General features: G+C 46.8%; 1 protein-coding gene across 3 annotated transcripts in view; it reads right to left on the bottom strand.

Annotated features, from left to right (window-relative positions):
• Nucleotides 1–12,821, bottom strand: part of RUSC2 (RUN and SH3 domain containing 2) — a 52,177-nt gene that overhangs the window by 35,958 nt on the left and 3,398 nt on the right. The window contains exon 1 of one of the 3 annotated variants that reach the window (XM_061366673.1): nucleotides 2,564–2,806. The exons of the other annotated variants lie outside the window; for them this stretch is intronic. The gene's annotated coding sequence lies outside the window, so the exon portion shown is untranslated. Of the gene's footprint in view, nucleotides 1–2,563; nucleotides 2,807–12,821 lie in introns of those variants that run through there. 3 annotated transcript variants of the gene reach the window in all.

Consider the following 12,821-nt stretch of genomic DNA (forward strand, 5'->3'; position numbering starts at 1 on the left):
AGGATTGATTTCTACAGTAATTGGGAAATCAGGAAAGTAGCATGAGGAGAAATATAAAGGCTAAAGCCTATGCCGTAAAGCTGCAACATCTTACTCTGCAATAAGCCTGGGTTTCAGATGCTGTGTGGCTGCAAGCTGCCTGATTCCTTCTCCTGGCTTTGCAAAGGAAAGCAAAAGGAACTGGAGTGCTATGTTCCTATCACTGATAATGGCAGCTAGAATGCTTGGAGATAAAATGCTAGCCTGCAAAGCGGTGCATAGCAGGAGGATGGGAGGACTTAACTGAGAGACCAGGAAAACTGAAAGAAGCTTCTTGAAGCTTCTTTTACATTTCTGTAGTGCTTTACCCTAAAAAGCTTCATTAACAGTAAATGCAGAGCATCCCTGAAACGTAGGCACCCCAGAGCAAGATGCAAGCACCACGTTCCCTGCTGAACTAACCTGTCAGGGGCAGGATGTCTGCAGTCCCTGCTGTCACAGGGAATCTCAGATCAAGATCATAGAATCATAGAATCAACTAGGTTGGAAAAGGCCTTAAAGATCATCAGATTCAACCATTACCCTAGGATTGCCAAGTCCACCACTGAACCATGTCACTGAGGGCCTCAGCTATATCGTTTGTGAACAGTTCCAGGGACAGAGGTTCCACCACTGCCCTGGGCAGCCTGTTCCAATGCCTGAGCACCCTTCTGGGGAAGAAACTTTTCCTAATATCCAACCTGAATCTCCCCTGAGGCCAATCCCAGCACTATTAACTACAGCTTGTGCTGCCCATAACCTGGGCTGAGTCCCAGCATCTCTGGAAAGCAATCCACAGCAGGTCTTCCTTCTTGCAACAAGTGATTACCACCTCAAAAGCCCAGGTTCTCTGCTATCATGGGCCATGTGAAAGGATTTTTCCATCATCCTCCTTTTGCCAGAGGCAGCTGCAACCTGCTCCATTGGCAAAATCAGTGCAGTTCCTGGCAAGCTACAGTTAGCTTCACCAAGGGACATATGTGTCCCTTGCTTTTCTATGATAGCTCGGGTATGGTCACACACCCTAGAAACTCAGCTGTGCTCCAGGCTGTGCCAGAAGAGATGTTTCTAGCACTGGAGCAGCTGCCTTGAGACAACCATCCACTCACATTACTGCACTTTGCTACCTAAGCCCAGCTTCTACAGCCACTGCCCTGCACTGAGCTAAGCAGAGCCCAGCAAATAGAGCATCCTTATTGGAAAAAACATCCTCTCTGAGCCCAAACCAAACCTCATCTCCTAAACCAAGGCTCCATGGGGAATGGGTAAGTCAGAGAAGAGGTAAAAATGGCACAGACACACACAGTTCAACGAAATTGAGAGCTGTCCCATACTTGATTACTTTTTGCTCTATGCCATGATTCACCCAAAGCAGCAACCAAATAAAACAAATACAACGACACAGACAATACAACACTTTACAGAAGCTTCTGCCTCTGGATAGGCCACCATAAAAAGCTATGTGTTGTGGTTTAAACCCAGCAGGTAACTCAGAACCACTCAGAAACACTCTGGGTGGGATGGGGAGGAGAATCTAAAGGATGCAAACCCCCTGGGTTGAAATCAGAACAGTCCAGTAGCTAACATATAATATAAAACCACTACTAATAATAATGAGAAGGGAAACAACAAGTGGAGAGAATATAAGACTAAAAAGGGAAGGGAAAAAAACCAATAAACACAAGTGAGGCTCACCACCCACCAACCGATACCCAGCCTGACCTGAGCGGTGATCTGGCCCTTTGGGGTAACTCCTCCCAGTTTCTATACTGGGCATGATGTGCTGTGGTATGGAACACCCCTTTGGCTACTTTGGGTCAGGGGTCCTGTCTCTGCTCCCTCCTGTCTTCTTGTGCCCCTCCTCACTGGCAGAACACGAGACTGAAAAGTCCTTGATCAGGGTAAACATTACTGAGCAACAACTAAAGCGTTGGTGTGTTATCAGCATTGTTGTCAGACTAAAGCCAAAATCACAGCACTGCACCAGCCACTAAGAAGGAGAAAAATGAGTGTTACAGCTGAACTCAGGACACCACGCCAGAAAAATGTTAGACTCATTACTGGATGTGGCTGCCAATTGCCTTGGATCCCAAACCACTCGAAACCTTTAAAATCTCTCTTGAGTTAACACTCAGATCACATTTCTGTCTGAAAACCCAGCAGCCGGTGAGTGGCTCCCACCAAATGCTCCATAGGCAGGAGCCCAGGACTCCCCCCGGTGCAGAGAGACCCAAGGAGAAAGGGCCTTGGGCTGGGTGTAGGCTGTGCAGCCTGTTTGGAATACACCAGAGCAGGATTGCAGACGTGGCTCTGTTACTCACCTCCAAAACACTGGGAATGATCCCTCACCCCATCCCAAAGCCCAGGCTCTGCAGGTCCTTCAGGACAGGCTGATGCATCTGCCCCACCTGTGGTGTTCCACACTCCCCAGCCCACTGCTTGCCTTTCCATGGATGCTCAGCAACCACACCACACAGGCAGAAGACCACACCATTCCATCAACAGGGACAAGCCTTAAGGGAGGATGCAGGATCAAGGGACCTACCTCCATGTCTGAGCATTACAGCAAGCAGAAAGCTAGTCGTGGCAGGCTCTGCTCCACACAGGCTGCAGTAAATCAGACTATTTACTGTATTCCCATTAGTGTGCAGACCCTGGACCCCCGTATGGACAGTCCCATTGTATTGTCAGCGTTAATTAAGGCAGGCGCAAGCAGACGTCTCCGGCCCCTTCAACTGGGGCAGTCGGGGAACAGCAGCGAGGAAGGAGACAGAGAGTCTCAGCTGTGGAGCTCTGTGCAGAACAAGGAGCGTTTGTTACCCAGGAGACTTGTTCCCACAGCAGAGAGGAGAATGGAAACTATTTCGGTGCCCTCCCCAGTCCTCCATGAGCATTGCCAATGCTGACGCCAGGAGGTATAAATGCTGGCAGGCTGAGTGCTTGCCTGCATCCCTGTCCCAGCCACAGGACACTGGCATTAACCAATTCACTGACAGCAGTGTAGCAGACATGCACACCAGAGCAGATGGAGTCAGGGGGCTGTTTTAAGAGCCAGACAAAGCAATACAGCAGAAAGGGGGCTCCCTGAGAAACTCTTCTATTTACATATCTGTTCCCAACATAAATGTTTATATGCTGATCCCCAAAACACATTCAGCATGTTCCTCTGACCCCAAGCTGATGCAGCATTGCACCTCTGCAGCAAATACCCCTTTGCTGCATTGCCCACCTAGGATCTGCGCCTCTCAGCAACAGCAGTAAAATATGATGCGCCGTCTCAAACCTTCCTAGGTATAAAGAGATTAGAGACTCTAATGAGGAAGAAAAAAGCTCTTTCTCGGGGACTGTCTTCTAGGAGATGACTTCTCTTTGATCACAGAGATGAGTCAGTGTAAGAAGGGGAGCATGGCTGTCTCATGGAAGGAAGAGAATAGGGATACTGCAGGCTGGTGACTGAGCTCCTTAGAGAAGCAAGTTAAGGGATGTGGAGGTGCCAGAACATGTCTGCCCCTACAGTAAATAGGGGTCCTTGTTACTGTAGGGCCTGGAGAGGTAGGGAGAGGTGCTTCCCGTGCACCCCACATCTTGGCATGACAAAATTGCTTATGAAGCAACGTCAGCCTCATTACTCACAGACATCTCAGGTGTTCTGCAGGGGTATGAGAACTCAATGCACAACACGTTCTCCTGCCCATGAATTCCAGTAAGGAGGCACATCCCAGTCCCAGTGTTGGGCTGCAGTAGAGCTCACCACTCTGGGGGAGCCCCATGTGCTGCACTCACACTGGATGTGAGCTGTGTGAGTACCTGAAGGCACCAGCTGGCATCAACCAGGACACAAATAGACCATCTAGGTGGAAAAAGGCCAGCACATTTCTGTCTTGGCCTCGGGCTCCTTCCTTCGTGTATCATGCAGGAGCTGGCTGCTAGGGTCAGCACACCCCCACATACAAGGATGAAGAAACCTTTTCACTTCTATCGACATCATACAGCACAGTCATCCTTTGGCAGCCCAAGCCTCCTACCTGTTTGCTGCAGAACTGCTCTGGTGATCCATGAACTGGAAACAGCTTAGCCCCAGATGCCAGCCAGCTCCCAGGGCTGTAGCTGTGACACCAAGCACTGGTCAGGAACAGGTCTTTAATTACTCATCATTGTCAGGCATGCTGTACAATCTGACCACCCTCACAACAGCCAGACAGCCCCAGGGCTGCTGCTTCTGCACCACAGCTCATAGCTATACGCCAGCACAGGGAGGTGCCTACTGTCTCCTCCTAAAGGGTATATGTTTTGACCTAGCCCTCATTACCTTCAGTGTGTCCATGCCTCTCAAGCAAAGAGAAACAGCAAGCTCCTGGCCACAATCTGTGCCTTTACTCCTGCTATCTGCAGCATGTACATGCCTAAGCTACAGCTTCTGGCTGATCATGATCACCCCGTTTGTAGCATGGTCACAGAAGGGAGGGACATCTTCACTCCCACATGCTAGACCACTCAAGAGCAAGGTAGGAGCAGCTCAGTGCCTTCCCACCTCACTCACTCATTGCTCATGGCAGAAATCTGAATCCCCCAGACACGGCAACCCCACCTATTACCACCAAGGCTGTATCAGCAGTGCCAGAGAGAGGGCTGTTGGTCAGAGCTGAATTAAGAGCATGGTCCTGCCAAACTGGAGCAAGGGGGACCAGAACACAGAGGCCAACAGCAAAGCAGGAGATGCTGAGAAGGTTATAAAAATCCTCAGAAAGGAAAATAAGAATAATCTACCATCACTGCATCTGTGCTCTTCAAGGTCAATCAGCATCTCTCAAACACACAGATATCGATACAGGCTGATCGTTACCAACATGTGCTTGACAACTTTTCTATTCAGTGGGAACAAATATAGGAGCTTTTGGGTGAAGGGCCAAAAAATCCAAGCAGATTGGTAAAAGCACATGTTGGGATAGTAGCAATGCCAGCCCTCAGTCCTCACACTTCCACAGGGGGTCAGCAGCCAATCCCCACCAAAACAGCCTTTCAAAAGCATCTGAGAACAGAGGCACAGTAGTCTGTGGGAATTTGCTGGTTGCAAACATGTTCACAACAGCAGGATTCACTAACCCCCCATGATGATCCTATCCCAGTGAGCCCTGCCTGCTGCCCATAACAGCAGTACTGATTTCTTCAGGACTAGGGCTTGAAAAGACAAAGTTGCTGCTGGTTTATTTCCCAGATTGGTCATGTCTTGTTGCTTACTAGCTGCCTTCTAGCAGAATTAATTCCTTAAATTTGTTCCTTTGATGTTTAAGAACATTCTCTGAATTTCCAACTTATCCATGCACAGCTCACCCCTATTCACTCATGTTCCAAAAATGAGCTTTAACGTCATTGTTTACCCAGCCTGTGTTTTAAGTTATATCATTTGAGTTCTTAAATCATTTCACATCAGGTAGGCTCTCCAGTTCTTTGATCATACATATCCTTTCTCTGGACCTGACCCAGTTTGCATACAGCCTTCAGAAAGGAACTGGAAATGTACACAGCCTTTTAAGCAAGGTCTCACTGTGCCTTAATACGTTAAAATTTCTCCATCTCTGCTATAACTATTTTTTTCCAATGTGTCACATTGGATGACATTTATATTTTTCATGGCTGCATCATACTGGATGCTTACCATTTTCCTGCACAGCACTGATAAACTCTGGCTTTCCCTCCGTCTCTCTCTTTCCCCAGTAAGCTCCCAGCTGGAGCTGCACTTTTTGCCCACTTCTCATGCACAAACCACCTAATTTTGAGCTATCCAGTTCTCATTTGTGTTATTCCTTAAGGACATCTCAGCTCTTCCTGCCAAATAACCCTTAACTGCCTCTGATGATGCTTCATTGCTTTATGTCTTAAGGAACCATTACTAGTATAATCTTACTTTTTACAGCTCAGAGCACTGTCTAATGTATCGAATAGCTTCCATGTCGAGGCTACTCTCCTCCAACAACTTCCCTTCACACCAGTAGTTCCTCTTTCAACATTCCTGTTATCTTCCTGTAGTCTGTTTACTGTTTCTTAGTTTTCAAGCGTAGTAAGGATGCAAGAAGCTCATGTAGGCTCAAGGGGAGGCAGGGCAAGCACTTGAGGGATCCGTTTCAGCTCACTAAAGGCATAAAATGAATAGACATAGCAAATCCTATGGAAAACAATTACTAAGATATGATACCTGTTTGCCCTGCTGCCCCTCTTCCCTAGATGGCCACCAGCAAGCAACATCTTTTGGCAAAATCATACTGAGCAAGGTGGTTCCTCCATCCCAGTCACTACCTTAATTTCTACTAGTGGCTGATGCCTCACTGCCCAGGAACAGAGGCTTTCACAAGCTCCATAAAAAGTCACAACTACCAGATAGGGCTAGTCCTGGCAAGGCTCCCCAACAGGGCTGGGCTGAGTTCCACATACCTCTACAATACTGTGAGGTATCTATGGGAAAACCAAACCCAGCCCACAGCCAGCTGCCTGTCTCCAGCCCCTTCCAGCCCAGGATTCTACTATGGTTGTACTCTTTCTCTAGGAAAGTGCTGCTATGAACATTTTACACCAGGAGACTGTGGCAATAAGGAAATGTGAATCACCTGGAAGACTGGGAAAGGGAGAAGTGTTCCTACAACCCTGGTGCCATCTTTTAGCCCTAATATTTGGTACTGCCCAAGCAAGAGCAAAAATAAATAGCTGAACACTTTTAGGTAGAGGGAGATCAGGACAGAAACAACAGAACAGCTCCTGAGTCATGCCTCAAATCTCAGCTTCAACCTTATAAACCGAGCACATGAAGGTGTATGGAAAACCTTAAAGACAGACCCAGACATAACTGATCCAGACTGAGATTTCAGAGTGTCTGTAGCAAGAGCTCAGCTCTAAGACCAACTCTGTTTCTTCAAGCACTCACACAGGTATTGATGATATGCCGAGTGGGAATACAGACTCTTTCACCAAGGAAAGACTTGGCAAAAGGAGCAGAAATGGTGTTATTACAAAAAAGATACACCTTCTAATAAGGCAATCAATTGGTCTGAGCAGCCCATGGCAACAGTGGGGATTAAGGTGTTACTGACTTCACTTCTGTTAGAATCAGTTTTCAAAATGACATCAATGCTACACAGCACAACTTACCTAAACTATAATTTTCATCATAACTTATTAGTTCCCCACTGCCAAAAGGAAAGCCTTGAATTGCCACATTACATACTATATTTGAGCTGCTGGATTTGGCAGCCTCAGTTCTGTATTCACTGCTTTGTATTTTGACCTCAAATAAAAATCATGTATTTCCAACTAAGCAGCTGAAAAGCTGCCATGCTGAGCTGAATCTGCAGCCATGAAATGGTTCACTGTTTATATGCTAAGTACAACCACATACTGCTGTGTACGTAGCACACACTGCTCAAGGAAGGTGACTGCTCACGGTTCCCATGATGTACACCAAAGTGACATTCCATTCCCACTCCAGGGGCTGAATCAAAGTGAGGCTGACTGTACAGCAAACAAGCCTCAGCTCACAGAGACCGCAATGGAAGGGATTCAGCACAAAAGGGGAAAGCAGAGGGAAGAAAAACATCACTGCTGGACACAGAAGAGGCCACATCCAAGAACGGAAAAAATCCTCCTGCCCTCCTGCTTCAGTACTGAGTCATAAATATTCCAGTTTTCCAAGGCAACAGCAAGCATGAAAACTGCTCTGGATTTCAAGCTGAAACCCACACTCTCCCCTCTCTCCATGCCAAAGTACTTCCTTGCCATCCCTGCTCAGAGCAACAGCAGAAGTCAAGCAGTGAGATCTGTCATCTCGCCACAGAGTGGGTTCCCAGCAAACCTTCCTACTCTCAAACACCCCCACCTTTGCAACGAACCCCAGGCAGCACATAACACCAGCAGATGTATTAGAGACATGTGATATTAATTATGACTGTTTATACTGATTTTTCCTAAGTTTTTCCATTTACCACCCAAACGAGACACACAGTGATGCTCTGCAGTGCTACCTGGCTCCAGATAGCTGTGTTTTAGTGGCAGATAAAGCAATGTCTAGACAACTTGTTCTTCTGTGATTAAAAAAGACTATTGAAGGCACACTCGAAAAACACCCACTTAGCAGCAATTCTACAGCCCAGTATTGGCAGGCACAGTGCTCCAGTGCCACCCAAGAAACTGCCGGTGCTCCTGAGCACCCACATCGCAGTAGGCACATAGAAAAGATGTAGAGGGAAGAGAAAAAAGACCACTGAAAATCCATTCTAAAAAGCCTCTGTAATGGAGGCTTGTAACTCATCCTTGGAGATCCCATCCACCCCTTGTTCATCTAGTCTGCTGGCTTGCAGATGGAGCAGCTGTTTTATACCTTTCATCTGTATTGTCTGCAGTACCGGTACTGTTAGCTGAAGGTATAAAGTCTATACATAAACAGCAAATTGACATAAATTATGATCATTACCATGACACCTCACACAGCATAGATTGCACATCCCCACCCATAATCACCATGCATGACCTGCTCATTCAGAAGGGACCTGTGGTTACTGCAGATCACAGGCTGAACTTGAGTAATAGTGGCATTTTGCTTTGAAGCAGATAAACAGTATGTAGGCCTGTATGAATAGGCATGTCATATGCAAGACATGGAGTAATCCTTCTTCTCTGCCCAGCGCTAGCACATGCCTCATGGACATGTCCTACATGGACAAGCTGGTGAGAGTTCCAACAGAGCAGGGAAAACCAGAAAGGAGTAAATTGCAAAGCAAGCAGGTTAGATCTCTGCAGAGAAACAGGGGGTAGATGAAAGCAGTTCTGAAATGTATAAAAGGCTGCTGCCCTGAGCAAGTAATAAGCTGTACTCCATATCCTCAACAACAGAAATACGCTCCCTGAGGAGCAGCCAGGGAAGTGCTGGTTAGACATCATATATAACAGATAAAACTAGACATTCTCTATTCCACAAACAAAACACAGCAGTCAGGAGGTAAGACTGGTTTTCTTAATATTTTCCATGGTCTCATCTTCCTCAAATGCTCTTTGCTTACTTATCTAGAGGCAGGCATTCCTGTTAATTTTCACAGGCCCTTAGTGTCAGAAATTGGAAACTATTTCTTTCTCTGGCTTTGCCACCAATGTCCATCTTAGAGTTTTGGCCAGCCCAGTGTGCCATTGCATCAAGAGACACCAATAGAGGGAAGGGACTGGACTGCTAAGATGGAGGATGCAGCAGAGGTAATGTCCCAGTCACTGGGAGCTTCTAGAGAGATGAAATGAAGAAACACAAGGAATAGCATAGCCCGAGTCCACTATGCCTGGATCACGGAACTATAATTACGTGGCTTCTGGGGGTTTTATTCTCGTATGGTTTCTGTTTGACTCAGAGGAGCAGGAAGCCTCTAATGCAGGATTAAAAGCTGAGAGCAGTTTATACTGTGAGGCAGAATACCTGAAGAAACAGAAGCATGCTCCTGGATAGCCTGAGAATGAGAAAACATCCTGTCCCAGGTGATCCAGCAGCTAATCCACCTGGCTGCTAAAAGCATAATCCAGGTTGTTTGTTTGGGTTTGTTTCCTAAATGGAATATGCTTAGCATCAGCTTTCAGCCAGAGGATTCACCCTCCTTTCATCCACCACAGTGAAGAGGCTTTTTCTCATTGATTTGATCTTATTGAAGATGATCCTTGACTACAGCGGAGAACCTTTCTGTCTCTGGTTATTATTAACCTATTCCCATCTAACACAGCAGGCTGTCCTGGACCATCAGTCACCTGTACTTGAGGTCTCCATTTCAGGTCAGCCTATGATTAAACAACCTTTTGGCTGTATGTGTTTATCAGTGTATGCTTAATTGGCAAGAAGAGCCCAATCTGCAGCACCTAGCTGCCATGCAGCCAGCTGTACGAGGTCTACCTCCTCCAAAGGACATGTTCAAACAGGCAGACATCCCGTATTCAGGCTGGCACAGAGAGCCAGAGATGGGAAGTATATGCCTGTTGCTCGTGTGCAACAATCTTGCTCAGATTGGAGATGGACCAACAGTGAAAGAAATGCTACAGGGATAAAGCTGATCCATGTGCAGGAGGAAATCCTGCCATCTTCTTCAAAACAGAAAATAAAAGCTGGCAGAGGCAAAGTCCAGGCACCAGCGATGAGGCGGGCCAGGAAGGCAAAGCAGGTCACTGGAGATGCCTGACAAACACACCAAGCTTAGACTGATTTTAACAGACTGAAACAGAGCTCAGCCTCATGTGAAGCAGATGAAAGGGCCGGGCACAGATCTTCATGGGTTCCCCATAGAAACATCTCAGCACTTGAGGAACTGCTGGGAACCATTCTGTGGGGCTATGGTGCTGCACAGAAGGTTACTGAGAAACATCCAGCAAAGAGGTACTTAAAGACAACAAACAAGATCATGTGCCTCTACACAATCCAAACACATTTCAGTCAGGGGAACAAGAACATGCAAGGGTGGAAAGAGCCCTTAAAGAGCCCTTAGGAGCTCTGTGGTTTATGATACATGGAGCATTTGCTCAGGCCTAATAATAAGCAGCAATGATGATGACTCAGAGAGCTCCTTTGTTGCCTGGACATGCCAGAGGAACAGAGGAACAGGAAGCCCCCGATGAAGGACAGATTGCCCAGAGCATATTCCTGGAAAAACAGAAACATGTTTTTCATCTCCATGACATATTTCCATCTCAGAACAACTCTGAAATCTGTGCTTTCAGTACACACTCAAGAAAACACTCCAAACCCAACGTGTGCATCTTGACACACAGCAAAAACCAGAAAAAAACACTACATAGTGAGATGTGGAGAAAGGCTGAGCATGTGAGATACAATTGTCCAAGTCAGAGGATGAGCAACTGCTCTCATTCTCTGTGCAATGGCTGGAGAAAACTCTTGGTCATGGTGTTCTAATGGGACTTGCTCTCCACCCCTGGGAACATCTGGCAGAATTAGTAATCCCATATCAGACGAGGTGAAGCATGGAGTGCCAAACGGCACTTGTGACCTTTCTAGCAATTTCTGCATGCCTGCTGCTTTCACAGCAACTTTCTGTATCAGCCTAAAATAAATCCAGCCCTTCTGAAAGTAAACTACTCTGAGATTGCAGAAGCATCTGACCCTTCCTCTGCAAAGCCAGAAACTAGCACAGCTGTATTTGGGGATGCAAATGTGGAGGACAAGGAGCTATAGAGGGTGATTAATGCTGTAGTCCTGAACCCCAGCATCTGAAAGAGAAGTGAGATCTCCCCTGTCCATGATGCTTCTGCTTTCCATTCAGGGCAAACAGGTAAGCATAAGCACTGTCCCTGGGTTTGTAACCAGAAGAAATCTCCTTTCATTTTCTTCCATGTGCAATGCTCCATGTATTAAGAGCAATGGACACTCCACTCCTGTAAAGGTTAACTTTTACATCCCATGTTAGGCCAAGCAAAAGTGGAGCCACATCATCTATCCGCAGGAAGGAGCATCTCAGTCTTCAGATGAGGGTTTTTTGACCTTGAACTCTCCAAGAAGCATTTCTGTGAGCTCTGGGCTCCATACAGTGAACACAAGGACTCAATGGGGTCCGTGCTTTCCAGTAGAATCTGCTGTTTTCCAGCACACAGCAGGGGCTGATGCTGCAGCACCACGAGAGTAGCTGAATTGCATACTTAGCATAGGGCTTGGCCAACAACAGGCAAAACCCAGCCTGAGGGAAACAAACTGCAGCTTCCAGCTCCTCAGTCAAATGGTGTGATCTGGTTTTCAGTTACAGGCACTGACCCCAACATGAAAAAGGCAGAATTCTGGAATAACTTTTGTGTTTATATGGATAGCAAGAAACGCCCAGATCTATACTTGTTAATTCAACATACAGATTTAATATGCCTTCAACAACAAATAATCTCCGGCTACCAGCCCTTGGGATAAACCTAACACAGGGCCAGAATCCCTAAATATGTCATTGCTATAGCCCAAGACTATTTAGCAAAGCAGGTATCTCCGACCACCAGCGGGGAGCTGGCAGAGGCTGGACTGAAGCTCAGGTTAGCCCCTCCTGGAATTTCCTGTACCTGTCATTAGACCAAGTGATAACACTGAGGAAAGCTCAGTAGCAAATAACCTTAACCAGAAGTGAAAGTCATCATATCCTCTTGTTGACCAGCACATCTGCTGATCCTGAGGGTCAGTGTCCTCTGTGGTCAGCAGGGCAGCAAGAAGAGGAAAACATGGGGAGCTCTGCTGGGCCCCCTCCCGCTGCCCCCTCCCAAGGGTCCAAGTCTGCTTTCTATGGAAGATTCCCAACACTTTGGCTGAAATGACGCCAGCATTTGGGCAGGGCTTGGTGATATTTTTAACACTTGCTCACATAACTCTTTGGATGAATCCTGGGAAGAGCTTGCCACCAAAATAGTATACTGTGGGCACTATTTATACACCCACTGGCAGCACAGTAGGATATGCTTAGAGGGAAAGCTACAGGACCCCCTTCCCTCCTTGCAGCTTAGCAACTAGGGATATAGAGGGGACCCTAAAACATGGTTTGTTGTTTGAGCTAGTCCTCACAAGTGAACCATCAGCTGTAAAAGGCCAGGTATCCTCACCTGTGCTGTTTAAGGCTCTCTTGTTCACACAGGAGGGAAGCCCAGGTACAGCAAGCTTGGGGGTGATAGAATAGGTTCAAACATAAACAGGGGAAGTTTAGATTAGATATAAGGAGGAAATTCTTTACTGTAAGGGTGGTGAGGCACTGGAATGGGTTGCCTGGGCAAGTTGTGAATGCTCCATCCCTGATGGTGTTCAAGGCCAGGTT

The sequence above is a fragment of the Neopsephotus bourkii genome, unplaced genomic scaffold (genome assembly GCF_033783945.1).
Source record: "Neopsephotus bourkii isolate Nb327-2 ecotype Australia unplaced genomic scaffold, CSIRO-AGI_Nbou_v1 NB_125, whole genome shotgun sequence".
Lineage (NCBI taxonomy): Eukaryota > Metazoa > Chordata > Aves > Psittaciformes > Psittacidae > Neopsephotus > Neopsephotus bourkii.